Consider the following 9,551-nt stretch of genomic DNA (forward strand, 5'->3'; position numbering starts at 1 on the left):
GGGGGGGGAGGGGGTCAAAAATCGTACAAAATCGCATGACGTCATTCATGGACGGACAGTCCCTTGGGTTACATCTCGTCAATATGAATGCGTCGCCAAAATCGATGGTGAAGGGTTCGTCACGCAAACAGAACGTGGCCAAATTGTTACGGGCACAGCGCACCGGTGCAAATGTTGCGGGTTTGACCCTCCCAACACGCGAACCGGTGCCGCTGTGCTCGTAACGAATTAGCCACGTTCTGTTTGCGTGACGGACCCCTCGCGATTTGGCCGCGTCGGCCCCTGTACTGTTGCATCCCTTCTGCGAGTCAAAGTGAACGCAGGAAACCACAGTGGCGGTGACGTCACCACGGCGCTCGTGCCAGGCTGGGTGCACTTCGAGGCCGCCACGTGAGGTTGTCGAAGGCTCGCTGCTACTGCTGGCAGGCGAGGACCTCAGGTGGTGCCCTCGGGTTGACTGCTGTGCCAGGCTAGGTGCTGCAGGAGGAGGTCACGGGACAGACCCCAGGTGGTGCCATGGGTTGACTGCTGTGCCAGGCTAGGTGCTGCAGGAGGTCACGGGACAGACCCAGGTGGTGCCACGGGTTGGTTTAGGTGCCAGGCTAGGTGCAGGAGGAGGTCACGGGACAGACCCCAGGTGGTGCCATGGGTTGACTGCTGTGCCAGGCTAGGTGCAGCAGGAGGTCACGGGACAGACCCCACGTGGTGCCATGGGTTGACTGCTGTGCCAGGCTAGGTGCAGGAGGAGGTCACGGGACAGACCCACGTGGTGCCATGGGTTGACCGCTGTGCCAGGCTATGTGCAGGAGGAGGTCACGGGACAGACCCCAGGTGGTGCCATGGGTTGACTGCTGTGCCAGGCTAGGTGCTGCAGGAGGTCACGGGACAGACCCCAGGTGGTGCCATGGGTTGACTGCTGTGCCAGGCTAGGTGCAGGAGGAGGTCACGGGACAGACCCACGTGGTGCCATGGGTTGACTGCTGTGCCAGGCTATGTGCAGGAGGAGGTCACGGGACAGACCCCAGGTGGTGCCATGGGTTGACTGCTGTGCCAGGCTAGGTGCAGCAGGAGGTCACGGGACAGACACAGGTGGTGCCATGGGTTGACTGCTGTGCCAGGCTAGGTGCAGGAGGAGGTCGTGGTACAGACCCCAGGTGGTTCCATGGGTTGGTTCAGGTGCCAGGCTAGGTGCAGGAGGTCATGGGACAGACACAGGTGGTGCCATGAGTTGACTGCTGTGCCAGGCTAGGTGCAGCAGGAGGTCACGGTACAGACCCCAGGTGGTGCCAGGGGTTGACTGCTGTGCCAGGCTAGGTGCAGCACGGGTCACGTGACAGACCCCAGGTGGTGCCATGGGTTGACTGAGACGACTGGCAGATGCACCACCTGTGCTCACACTTTGCCAACGCACTGCGTTTTGGAATATTTTTACCAGTATCAAAGTATATATATATAAAAAATAAGAATAGGTGTTACCCTGTCTGGCAATAGAACAGGAGGTATATATATTCTTGGTTCTTTCGGTAAAGTGACGTTGAAGGGAAACAATAAAATAATAAAATATATAAACAATAAAATTCTCACGACGTTTCGACTGTAACACAAACAGTCATCACCACACCTGATGATGGCTGTTTGTGTTACAGTCGAAACGTCGTGAGAATTTTATTGTTTTATATATATTTTATTATTTTATTGTTTCCCTTCAACGTCACTTTACCGAAAGAACCAAGAATATGAATCACTGCAGTCACGAAAGCTTTAAATCAGAACAGGAGGTGCTAAGATGTTCAAACACCAAGTAGATTCCTTCTTTTTTCTTCATACTTTGATACTGGGAAGAAGGTCCCATTTGTTTAGCTACTTACCCGAGCTATTAACGCTCTGATACGTACGTGTGGCATTGTCCTTGTACTGGTCGCCTTGTGGCGTTGTTCTCTGGGTCTGACACTGGTTGTGAGACTAGGCCATGGAGAAGGCCGCCGCTGTTTCTGGTGTGGGCCAATCAGCTTCAAAGACAACGCGTCATAGATTATTATCAGAGCCACGTGCTTGTTTGCATTTTCACCACAACGTACTGTTTGTGTGGTGAATGCAATAACGTGATTCCTTGATAAAGGTTTACTCTATCTCGGTGTTTGAGCATCTTCACAGTAGTTTTTACTGCCGGAAAGAGTAAACCACCTATTATTATTTGTTTCATGCATTGCGTTGCATCCGCCCGGTGCTCCGCTCGTTGTTGTGAGCGTCGCTCATCCGCCCTCCGTTGCTGTTGCTGGAGGCCGACTGCCTCCAACTGCCCCAATAGCAGCAGCAGCAGCGTCCTTCACGAGCCTCCTTCTCCACAGAGAGACCGATCTTGACACCGCCGGTACCGGTCATCGGCAAGTTCACTCAGCTCCACATCCTCCCGTACCGCATCAGCTCCATCTCTTCTCTACCCACACATCACAAGATAGATTTACTCCAACTTGCCCGGTAGCAGCGTCCTTCACGAGCCTCCTCCTCCTCCAGAGAGGCCGATCTTGACACCGCCGGTACCGGTCATCGGCAAGTCCACTCAGCTCCACGTCCTCCCGTAGCGCATCAGCTCCATCTGTTCTCTACCCACATATTATACAATAGATTGACTCCAACTACCCGGTAGCGTCCTTCACGAGCCTCCTCCTCCACAGAGAGGCCGATCTTGACACCGCTGGTACCGGTCATCGGCAAGTCCACTCAGCTCCACGTCCTCCCGTAGCGCATCAGCTCCATCTCTTCTATACCCACATATTATACAATAGATTGACTCCAACTACCCGGTAGCGTCCTTCACGAGCCTCCTCCTCCACAGAGAGGGCGATCTTTACACCGCCGGTACCGGTCATCGGCAAGTCCACTCAGCTCCACGTCCTCCCGTAGCGCATCAGCTCCCATCCCTTGCGAGTCTCTCAAGTGACCCCGCATCCTCCATCCAAGCGATGAGAAGGGAGGGGGCCGCTTTTTGTTCACCCCCCCCCCCCCCAGCAGCCCTACACATGGCGCGGTGGGGGAATGTTTAACGCGTGGCATTCAAACCGCGATATTTAAGTCTCTGAGCTGGAATTGATTAGCACCACATTTAATGGAAGGGAGTTGTTGTTGTTGATTGTGCAGTCACTGGTGACTGGACACAGACCATCGACTCACTGCACCCAAGAACCCGGTTTTACTCACAGCTCAGTCTATGTGAGTCTATTTGACTCGATGTGGGTCTATGGGTCTCTGTGTGAGTTCGTGGGTCTCTATGTTAATCTATTGGACACTATGTGGGTCTATGGGTATCTATGTGAGTCTATGCATCTCTACGTGGGTCTACGGGTCTCCGTGTGAGTTCGTGGGTCTCTATGCTAATCTATTGGACGCTATGTGGGTCTATGGATCTCTGTGTGAGTCTGTGGGTCTCTATGTGGGTCTATGGGTTTCTGTGTGTATTTGTGGATCTCTATGTGAGTCCATGGGTCTCCATGGGAGTCTATGGGTAGTCTATTAGTCTCTACGCACTGGAGAATCCAGCAAGCGGAGCCAACTCAGTGTCTCTGACGAATCCATTACGAACCCCATCGCTCACCCACTCACCCACGCACCCCTTGCCGTAATGGCTTTGTCAGGATGTGGACCCAAAGCCCGAAATGAAAACACACATCCCATACTCAACCCACACACAACCCACACACATGGGCTAATGCCACGCACGTGGAGACACACGCGCGTGCACGCGTGCGCACACACGTGTGGACACAGGTGGACACGCGTGCGACACACGTGTGCGCACACATGGATACGCGTGCGACACACGTGCGTACACACGTGCGTACACACGTGGACACGAGTGCGTACACACGTGGACACGAGTGCGTACACACGTGGACACGCGTGCTACACACGTGCGTACATACGTGGACGCGCGTGCGACACGTGTGCGTACACACGTGGATACGAGTGCGTACACACGTGCGTACACACGTGGACACGCGTGCGACACGTGTGTACGCACGTGGACACGAGTGCGTACACACGTGCGTACATACGTGGACGCGCGTGCGACACGTGTGCGTACACACGTGGACGCGCGTGCGACACGTGTGCGTACACACGTGGACACGAATGCGAACACACGTGGACACGTGTACTACACACGTGTGTACACGTGTGCGTACACGCGTGCGTACACGCGTGCGTACACAATAAAAATAACGATCCCACGTTCAGCCTATTGGGGCAAGTGCTGTCAGCGAGCACCTATGAAGGTCGGCACGGCCGCCTTTGTCTTCCCCCGTGCTGACGTTTCACGCACCGCGGCTGGTACTCATTAAAGGGACAGCCAAGACAGGTTACGGCGTTCTTCACCGGTGTTTGGCGGTGAAGGGGAATCGAACTGGGTGATGGCCAGGTTCGTGGCGCGGTGCTGCCAACCACTCGAAAGACAAAGGTCCCCCGTGTAGCCTTAACAGACGGTTGGGGGCAAGTGCTGTTAGCGAGTAGCAGCAGCAGCAGCACCTGTGAAGACCATCACTGTGGTACGCGTGGGGGTGGGGAGGGGGGGTGGCCAGCACCACGCCCGGCCGCCTTTGTCTCCCCAGTAGCGATGCTTACTGCACACCGCACACCAGGTGCTCGTTTGAGGCTGAGTCGACCTAGTGGGGGCGGAGGCCCAGCTACCGGTTGATTTTGTGAGCCAATCAATGGACTCAATTCACACAGCAACCTATAACACCCTTGTTACGCACCGCGTCCCTCCCTCCTCCTCCATGGAGTCTCCACGTTGCCTCTTTACGTTGGAGGCGATGGGGTGGGCGAGGTTGTTGTCGTTTTTAAGGGGGGGGGCGGAGTGGGGTGGGAGGGGGGCGCCCCCACCCACCCCGCCCCTCCCCCTACCCCTCCCCCACCCCTCCACCACCCCGCCCCCACCCCGCCCCTCCCCCCACCCCTCCCCCACCCCACCCCTCCACCACCCCTCCCCTCCCCACCCCGCAGGACGATCCGAGGCACCCACCCCCAGGCTGCAGCCCCCCCAGAAGCACCCCCCCCCCGTGGCCCCTCCCACTCTCTGCCTCTCCAAGCTCGGCAGCTGCCCCCCCTGCGAGCCCCACTCACAGGGGGGGCAGGGGGGGGGCACGCTCTGGGCGAGGCGGGGCCAGCGCGCGAGGGTGAACCTGCAGGCAGGGACCTTCGTGACAAATTGGTCCGCCCTCCATCCCCCCCTCCATCCCTCCCTCCATCCCCCCCTCCATCCCTCCCTCCATCCCTCCCTCCATCCCTCCCTCCACATCTCCCTCTCTCCCATCTCCTCCCTCCATCCCTCCCTCCACATCTCCCTCTCTCCCATCTCCTCCCTCCATCCCTCCCTCCATCTCTCTACCCTCTCTCCCATCTCCTCCCTCCATCCCTCCCTCCATCTCTCTACCCTCTCTCCCATCTCATCCCTCCATCTCTCCTCCCACTCGCCCCCCCCCCTCCATCTCTCCCTCTCCTCCCATCTCATCCCCCTCCATCTCTATACCCTCTCTCCTCCCACTCGCCTCCCCCTCCATCTCTACCCTCTCTCCCATCTCCTCCCTCCATCTCTCCCTCTCCTCCCATCTCATCCCCCTCCATCTCTCCCTCTCCTTCCACTCGCCTCCCCCTCCATCTCTCCCTCTCCTCCCATCTCATCCCCCCCCCCCTCCATCTCTCCCTCTCTCCCATCTCCTCCCTCCCTCTCTCCCTCTCTCCCACTCGCCTCCCTCCATCTCTCTACCCTCTCTCTCATCTCATCCCCCTCCATGTCTCTACCCTCTCTCCCATCTCCTCCCTCCATCTCTCCCTCTCCTCCCATCCTCTCCGCCCTCTCTCTACCCTCTCCTTCCACTCGCCTCCCCTTTCCACTCCCCCCCCTCTCTCCTTCCCCCTCCCCGTTCTATCACCCCCCCCCACTCCTCCCTCTCTTTTTTTTCTTTTAACGATCAGAGAGGAAACAAGAAGCTGCTCGGTGTAGTCAGCACTTTGCTTCCTTCATCATTTCGTTTATTTTTTATTTTTTTCAATGCTTTGCTTTATGTGACCCCCCGCCCCCTGTTTAAATGAAAGATTTCACGAAAGATTTCAAGCTCTGCTTTCCTCCTTCTTACCCCTTCCCTCTCCCTCTCTACCCCCTCTCTCTCTACCCCACTCTCTCTCTACCCCACTCTCTCTCTACCCCCTCTCTCTCTCTACCCCCTCTCTCTCTACCCCCTCTCCCTCTACCCCGTCTCTCTACCCCACTCTCTCTCTACCCCCCTCTCTCTCTACCCCCTCTCTCTACCCCACTCTCTCTCTACCCCCCTCTCTCTCTACCCCCTCTCTCTCTACCCCCTCTCTCTCTACCCCCCTCTCTACCCCCCTCTCTACCCCCTCCCTCTACCCCCTCTCTCTCTCTACCCTCTCTCTCTACCCCACTCTCTCTACCCCTCTCTCTCTACCCCACTCTCTCTACCCCCTCTCTCTCTACCCCACTCTCTCTCTCTACCCCCCCTCTCTACCCCCTCTCTCTACCCCACTCTCTCTACCCCACTCTCTCTCTACCCCCTCTCTCTCTCTACCCCACTCTCTCTCTACCCCACTCTCTCTCTACCCCCTCTCTCTCTCTGCCCCATTCTCTCTCTACCCCATTCTCTCTACCCCCTCTCTCTACCCCCTCTCTCTACCCCCTCTCTCTTCCTCCTCTCTCTACCCCCTCTCTCTACCCCCTCTCTCTACCCCCCCTCTCTACCCCCTCTCTCTACCCCCTCTCTCTACCCCCTCTCTCTCTCTCTACCCCCCTCTCTCTCTACCCCCTCTCTCTACCCCCCTCTCTCTACACCGCCACCCCTCTTTTTTACGATCAGAGGAAACAAGAAGATGTTCGGTGTAGTCGGCACTTTGCTCGTAGTTTTTTTATGCTTTGCTTTATGTAACCACCCCCCCCCCCCCTTTTAAATGAAAGACCCAACAAAATATATTTTTCTTTTTTTTCTGCTCTCCTTACCACTTCCCTCTCTCTCTACCCCCTCTCTCTACCCCTCTCTCTCTCTACCCCTCTCTCTCTCTACCCCCTCTCTCTACCCCTCTCTCTCTACCCCTCTCTCTACCCCTCTCTCTCTACCCCCCCTCTCTACCCCTCTCTCTCTCTACCCCTCTCTCTCTCTCTACCCCCTCTCTCTCTATCCCCCCCTCTCTACCCCTCTCTCTCTACTCCCTCTCTCTCTACCCCCTCTCTCTCTACCCCCTTTCTCTCTACCCACTCTCCCTCTACCCCTCTCTCTCTACCCACTCTCTCTCTACCCCCTCCTATCCCCTCTCCCTCTACCCCCTCTCCCTCTACCCCTCTCCCTCTACCCCCTCTCTCTCTACCCCCTCCTACCCCCTCTCCCTCTACCCCCTCTATCTCTACCCCCTCTATCTCTACCCCTTCTCTCTCTCTCTACCTCCTCTCTCTCTCTACCCCCTCTCTCTCTCCACCCCCTCTCTCTCTACCCCCCTCTATCTCTACCCCCTCTCTCTCTACCCCCTCTCTCTCTACCCACTCTCCCTCTACCCCCTCTCTCTCTACCCCCTCTCTCTCTACCCCCTCTCTCTCTACCCCCTCCTACCCCCTCTCCCTCTACCCCCTCTCTCTCTCTACCCCCTCTCTCTCTACCCACTCTCCCTCTACCCCCTCTCTCTCTACCCCCTCTCTCTCTACCCCCCTCTCTCTCTACCCCCTCTCGCTCTACCCCCTCTCTCTCTACCCCCCTGTATCTCTTCCTCCTCTCTCTCTACCCCCTCTCTCTCTCTACCTCCTCTCTCTCTACCCCCTCTCTCTCTACCCACTCTCCCTCTACCCCCTCTCTCTCTACCCCCCTCTATCTCTACCTCCTCTCTCTCTACCCACTCTCTTCTCTCTCTCTCTCTACCCCCCTCTCTCTCTCTGTCTCTCTTTTTTTACGATCAGAAGAAACAAGAAGATGCTCGGTGTAGTCGGCACTTTGCTCCGTTCATCATTTCGTTTTTTTATGCTTTGCTTTGTGTATCCCCCCCCCCTTTTAAATGAAAGACCCAAAACATGTTCTATTTATTTATTCCCTTTCCCCTTCCCTCTCTCTCTACCCCCCTCTCTGCCCCCCCTCTCTCTCTACCCCCTCTCTGCCTCTCCTCTCTCTCTACCCCCTCTCCGCCCCCTCTCTTCCTACTCCATTTGGCTCTCTCTCGCTCTCTCTTTTTTCTTTATAACTACGACAAGTGCTGCATCTGCACGCAGCCCTTCCCACAGTCAAACGGCCTCCGACGGGTAGCTCAGATCTGCATGCACAGAGCTCTCTACCGTCATCTGCCACCGAGCACACGGCCTCCTCCAGCGCCCACTGCTCCTTGAAGGCCGGCACGGCGTGGGTCAGCCGCGCATGGCGGAACTCCGGCAATAATATGGAACGCTTCACGAATTTGCGTGTCATCCTTGCGCAGGGGCTATGCTAATCTTCTCTGTATCGTTCCAATTTTAGTTTATGTACTGCCGGAGCAAGTACCCCCTCTCTCTGTCTCTCTCTACCCCCCCCTCTCTCTCTACCCCTCTCTCTCTCTCTCTCTACCCCCTGTCTCTCTCTCTACCCCCTCTATCTCTACCCCCTCTCTCTTTACCTCTCTCTCTCTCTCTCTACCCCCTCTCTCTACCCCCTCTCTACCCTTTCTCTCTACCCCCTCGCTCTCTCTACCCCCTCTCTCTCTACCCCCTCTCTCTCTACCCCCTCTCTCTACCCCCCTCTCTCTACCCCCTCTCTCTCTACCCCCTCTCTCTACCCCTCTATCTCTCTACCCCCTCTCTCTCTACCCCCTCTCTCTCTACCCCCTCTCTCTACCCCTCTCTCTCTACCCCCTCTCTCTCTACCCCCTCTCTCTCTACCCCCTCTCTCTCTCTACCCCCTCTCTCTACCCCCCCTCTCTCTACCCCCTCTCCCTCTACCTCCTCTTCCTCTACCCCCTCTCTCTCTATCCCTCTCTCTACCCCCCCTCGCCCTACTGTCTCTCTCTCTCCATGTTCCCCCTGTTTTCTATGTAATTTTTTAAAACTACGACAAGTGCTGCATCTGCAACCAGCACTCCTTGCAGTCCTATGGCCTCCGACGGTAGCTCAGAACTCCATGCAGAGCTGTAACGTTTATTTTCATTTGTGTTGCTGGTGACTTTGTGTATTTGTGTTGCTGGTGACTTTGTGTATTTGTGTTGCTGGTGACTGTGTGTATTTGTGTTGCTGGTGACTTTGTGTATTTGTGTTGCTGGTGACTTTGTGTATTTGTGTTGCTGGTGACTTTGTGTATTGTGTTGCTGGTGACTTTGTGTATTTGTGTTGCTGGTGACTTTGTGTATTTGTGTTGCTGGTGACTTTGTGTATTTGTGTTGCTTGTGACTTTGTGTATTTCATATCGAAATCGCCTCCAGTGCTGTTGCTGCTGGCGGCAATGAAAGTTGTTTAAAAGTCTCACCTCTCCTCTCTCCACTCCCCTCCCTCTCTCTCCCCTCTCCTCCCACTCTCGCTCCCCCCTCTCTCTCTCTCTCTC

General features: G+C 56.2%; 1 non-coding gene across 1 annotated transcript; it reads right to left on the minus strand.

Moving 5' to 3' along the window:
• Window positions 1-8,415: 8,415 nt before the first annotated feature.
• On the minus strand, window positions 8,416-8,522 carry LOC116938046 (U6 spliceosomal RNA). Its single transcript, XR_004402113.1, has one exon. It is a non-coding gene; the product is annotated as a U6 spliceosomal RNA (small nuclear RNA).
• Between the last annotated feature and the right edge of the window lie 1,029 nt (window positions 8,523-9,551).

This window comes from Petromyzon marinus, chromosome 64 (assembly GCF_048934315.1).
Source record: "Petromyzon marinus isolate PM22_M1 ecotype Great Lakes invasive population chromosome 64, UKy_Petmar_22M1.pri1.0, whole genome shotgun sequence".
Lineage (NCBI taxonomy): Eukaryota > Metazoa > Chordata > Hyperoartia > Petromyzontiformes > Petromyzontidae > Petromyzon > Petromyzon marinus.